At 42.3% G+C, this 5,601-nt stretch overlaps 1 long non-coding RNA gene across 1 annotated transcript; it reads right to left on the reverse strand.

Moving 5' to 3' along the window:
• Window positions 1–623: 623 nt before the first annotated feature.
• Window positions 624–5,353, reverse strand: LOC142574332 (uncharacterized). The gene is made up of 3 exons (XR_012826499.1): window positions 4,357–5,353; window positions 3,224–3,304; window positions 624–954 (listed from the first exon to the last, which is right to left on the reverse strand). It is a non-coding gene; the product is annotated as an uncharacterized LOC142574332 (long non-coding RNA).
• Window positions 5,354–5,601: the final 248 nt, after the last annotated feature.

Below are 5,601 nucleotides of genomic sequence, written 5' to 3' on the forward strand. Positions count from 1 at the left end.
TAATAGTGTTATGAATAATTTTTTGCGAAAGCTTTTTTACAGACAAGTTGCAGTCTCGTTTCTGGAGGTTGAGCTGTATCTTGCAAAATAACTTGAAAAGTGGTCACATGGGAGCATGTCACTATATCATAATGTTATTTTCAGTTGACTCTCTTGCCCTACAAGTCGCTGCAAACTGTGGCCAGTGATGCAACAGCAGTGTCTGTGTGATTTTCATCACACTTCCGTCCTATGCCATTCTTACCAGAGTTGGCGGCACATAGATACCCAAATTTCGATAATGTTGCTTTCTCAGGTGGTTGCTTTTGATTTGCTCTATATCAGTTGGCACTTCAGCTGCATCAAACTTCTTTTTTACCTCTTCAACAACAACATCAACAACAATCTTATGACACCTGTGTTGTCCTTCTAGTTGCCTACAAAGACCAGTCAATCTAGCAACAACACTGACAGTCTCTACTATCTTGTAATGGGAGAGAGGTGTGTCCCACCATGTGTTCCACATTGTTGTCACTATGTGGGCTGGCTGGGGAGGCAACAACTGTAATATGTTTGCATTTGCATATATTAAAGTGATGCTTGTACTGTGTTCTAACACCTAACTTAGTCTTGCACTTGCTGCACAATAACACTGGCTTACAGTCGTGGTGAAAAGCTTTTGTATGTTGAGCAAATGAGTTGTATCCACTACAAAAAAAGTCAGTGATAGCACACATGTTGCTCTACCAGGCCTGGTGTGGTTCCTTCTGACACTGCTGCTGATGCTGACGCGCTGCTGCTTGCCTCGTACACTGTTGCAGCTGCAGTAGACATGGCAGTCTCTGTATCTATTGCTGCCGTGTCATCTGTCATGGTAACTTCCAAGTGGTATCGGGCTCACTTCTGCAACAGAGATGTTGTTTGCCCCTTGAGGGCTCTCATGATCAGGGCGAATAATTTCGTAGGCATTGTCTCCTGCATCGAAGAACCAATAACAGCATGAATTAATAAACATAGCTCTAAAAAGCACGGACATCAAGACTTAACCACAAGCTTTGCACATAAGTGACCGGGCTTAATGAATAATACTTGCAGGAGGAGTTACACAATTGTTTGTGTATATTACAGTAAAGCCTCATCAGAAGATATTCAAGAGGCAGGGGAAACATGTCTCTCGAAACCAAAAATTTTAAGACACCGAGGAGCCAGACTAGATCACTTTATTATGCATCACTAAAGTATGTTTTGATATATCTGAAGGAATAAATGCTCAGGGTGGCTTAAAGGGCCCCTAAACCACTTTTCGACATTTTTTGAACATTTCAAGTAAACACGCGTATCGAAATCAGAATGCCGTCACGATCGACGAAGCCAAATGCCAGAGTGCGTAGCACTGCTGGAGCACCACAATATGAAGAAAATGACCCCGTGCGCCTCTCTGGACCTATCCTGCACCCCCCAGTTTGTCCTGACGTCACCAGGCTGTCTCTGATGATGTCACCAGTTTCCGGTGCTGTCGATTGGTCGAACGAAAGTGTACGACTGCCGGCAAGGCCTGCAAGCAAATACACACACTCCTTCTTCCTCGTCGCGTTGCGCGCGATGCCATTGTGGGCAGCCGATGGGGGCAAAGAACAGAAACGCCAACAGAAGGGTCTCCCTACGAGGCTCTTCAACACGAGTCACCATACAGTTCCGTTGTATTAGCGCCACTCCTCGCAGGACGACGGGCCAGCGCGGCAGCAACAGAGCTCGTTGGTGTTGGCCTGTCCCATAACATTTGGAGGTGTACTAGGCAAGGAAAAGACGACACTGTCCATATGGCGTGTACCAGATGAAAGAGTAAAATGAGTGGGGACTACTTTTCGATAATCAAACACACGTAGCTCCACTATTACTGCACCGTTTCGAAAAATTCTCGTGGCTACCTGTTCATTGCCTTATTGTGCAGAACTGCAACACCGCAACTAAATTTCAACCTCGGTGGTTTAGAGGCCCTTTAAAGAAGACATTCACAGCTTTTTAGTGACTGTAGATTGTGTTAGCTTCCTTCCCAACTTCTGGAATTTAAACACTTCACTTTGCAAGCCTTGTTGCTCGCAGTACCTTTGAGGTGCTCTTAGACGCTCGTCAGCTTCAACTGCCGACACTTTCTGCCCTGCACTGTCCTCGTTGCCCTCCTTTTCTGGTTCATGCTAAAAGAGACATGCGCGATTGACTTCTGTAAGGATTGCGTGATCTTTACGCCCTTCGGAGCACACAAGGTGCACAAAGTGAATGTGTCTGGGTTGTGTGCCTTCGAAGTAGTGAATACTTAAAAAGTCATCCTTAGTAACAAAGGTGTCTCTTGTATACAGTATTGTTAACGTGGCAAACATCAAAAAACCAACCAAACCATTTTCAGATGTCTCTTACAACCAAGTGCATCTTGTAATGAGATTCTACTGTACTGAATATTTTTCAACTATGGATCACCTGCATGTACATATAGTCACAAAGACATGTTGTGTGGAATGGCGAATCGGGAAACAGTTCGTCCTCTTACCTTTTGTCCCTAACATAAGCCGCTGATAACAATATGATAAAAAAGCAGGCAATGAGGCTAGAATGAAACATAATCCTTCAGCTCTAAACAGTTTTTTGGGCCCACATCATTCCCTCATATGACATAAGGAAACAACTTGATTGCAGTAATGGCTGCATGTGATCTGAGTTGATTGAAACAAACTATACGTAAGGTTGTCCTGCTGGTGATCCTGGCTGCGCGATGCTTCTCATGCTTTTTGGCACGATTCCTTTTTTTCCACTCCACTTTTTTTTTCAGATTTTCTCCCCTTTCCCTTCCCCCTTGTGTAAAATAGCACACTTGAAGTATCAAATCTGTTGAACTAACGTGTGTATCAAACCTGTTAACATGTGTGCTTCTCTGTGGTCTGTGTTGTATTTTTGCGCTGCACAATTCAATTCAAGATGAAAGATGGAACGTCCCTGCCTTTAGTTTAATTGTGTGTGTGTGTGTGTGTGTGTCTCATGTTTTGAAATATATGTACATTCAGGAGTGCCTGCATGCCCTTCTCTCCTGCTCCAGTGACGAAAAGGAGAGCCTGTTTATGTACCATAGTAAAAAATTCAAAGGTTTTCGCTGTGCCTATTACATCCCTTATCATATGGATCTGTCACAATACAGAGTAGCAGTGGTCCATAATACTAGCCCATCCCAACATAATTATAAATTAACACATACCGACATGCTGCGAAACAGCTGTTGCAAAGCCGCTGGTGAAGGCAATTTCCGCAGCACTGCAGTGGTACAGCCGAGTTTCACCTGTATAGTGACAAATCCATATGCGTGTTAGCAACTCAGTAGTTGCTGATGGTTTCATAAGCTTTACACTACACAATAAAGTAATCTAGACAAGTTTGTTGGAACAAATACATAATTAGGACACCACTTAAACACTAACACGATTAATTGCCCCCAATCTCTCACTCACTAAGGGATAATACTACGGAAACATCGGTGGAGAGCTCAGATTAACACAGCCCATAAAGGACAAGCGTTCTTTGAGGAAAACAGCTATAACAGCGGTTAGTTTTCTTGATCATTTTATGTGGTAGCTTTGATTTAAATGTCATGCAGTACTATAAAATACCAAGTGCCGCATTTCTAGCAGCAGAAGGCGTCATCAGGCTCATGGTACAACAGATTTTTGCACTGTTTGTCAGTGAGCCGACACATACAAAGAAAACCGAATTCACACATACATATACAGTGTCAAGTGCACTTCTCCTTCTGAAAACGCAGCCACCAGTTCCAATGTTGCTGAAAGGAAAGGTAATATAAAGTGCGAGACTGCATGGAACTGCCACTTATGACTGCAAATGTATGGTCTGCTGATTTCAGAGGTAGTCACATGCTATTTCTAGTCTCTTTTAGAAGCATTACTAAAGAATAATTTAAAATCTATTCATAAGTCACGAATTTCATGCATCCACAATTTGGCTAAATAACTTGTGAGAAAAAGACATGTTTACCTGGAATAGCAACCTTTTTTCCTGCTGCAAAACTTTCCTTCGAATTAATGAAATAACTTTACAGTGTCATAATGCGTTTCTCGCAACTACTTGCCGGCAGTGGCGAGTTAGTGTTTATATCCGAGTCATTGGGCGACAATACTGCCAAACACAAATGCTTCACAAACACGAGAACACGTCCCTCGCAGAGAATAGCAACCATATATGCCTCTGTGAGACATGATCGCACCTTTGTGGTCAAAATGTACATTAGAACGACATCACCATCTCATTTAAAAAAAAGCCTCCGTACAAGGCAGCCGCCAACTGCATAATGTGAAATTGCAACTGATGTCCACTTACTGGTGGCCTGTGTTTGAGTCACTTTTGGCAGTTGACTGAGTGCTTAGAAATGCACGTCCTGGGTTGTCCCTGCAAAACATACAGGGTTATGTCAAATGTTGAAAATATATATATGCCGGCATTTCATCAGTCGCAAAACAAACGAGTAAACTAATAAACAACTGTAATGTAAACAGAGTACACATCATAAGATAGGCTCTCAACTGTTAATGCATTACGCAAAAAACCTAATGCATAGGAAAGACTATATGTATACACACGAAGCTGACACACAATTTAATTCGCTCTAGGTTTTTCCGTGCAGTATATTCAAATTATTATGTCTCGTGGTTAGAGCAAAATTAGTGTAAATTACGAACTAAATTATCTACCCTGGAAACTTTTCTTCAATATGCACCTGTGTGCGCTTCGAACGAGTAGCGTTGTAAAATTTACGTACATGGCATTTCACATAGTTGCTGAACACGGATTTCCTTTGCCCTGTGTAGTGTACAGTGAGCTACATATATCTGCCCCCCCCCCTTTTTTGTACTAGCCATACTGCGTGCCATTGCACCTATACGCACGTCAATAAACCTCACGACACAGAAATAAAAAAAGCGCCAATCACCCATGCCTGCATGTTGTAGTGGGCCTAACCTAACCAAGCATGGGCTGTTGCTTTTTATAGTAAACACAGGCACCGTGCTCATTGCAAGTATGTATCATGTCGCTAAGCAAATATGCAATTTCATTGTACCACTATTTTTTTATCACATGGATATATCTGTTGAGAGGCAAGACAAAAAGCACTCACTTCTCAGAACTAATCAGCTTTCTTAAAACACATTTTTAACTTTTCAATGACACTTGCTGCTATGTGTTTGTCTCCAGAGAGCATACTTGATTTGACTTTCCAATCAGAGACATTACATAAATATACCATGTTAAGATGACTGCCTGGAGCACGTGAGAATTTTCATCTTCGTGTAACATACTGTATCTTGATTTTGTTGACATTTGGTCAAATGGTACACTCAATATACCCACATACTAGTTTTCTTGTCCAAATAACATGCCAATGCATTTTGATTTTTTGGCATTGGCTCCTCTGCACTACGTGAAGTCGCGCTGCACTGGCTCTTTCACATCCTCGTGTCCTTGCAGCTACCTTCTTGCGTTATATAAAGCGGGTGCCTGAAAAATATCGTATGCAAAAGTCAACACAAGGGCATGGTGCAAAACAACATCAAGACAGTGAACGCC

This window comes from Dermacentor variabilis, chromosome 3 (assembly GCF_050947875.1).
Source record: "Dermacentor variabilis isolate Ectoservices chromosome 3, ASM5094787v1, whole genome shotgun sequence".
NCBI classification, from domain to species: domain Eukaryota; kingdom Metazoa; phylum Arthropoda; class Arachnida; order Ixodida; family Ixodidae; genus Dermacentor; species Dermacentor variabilis.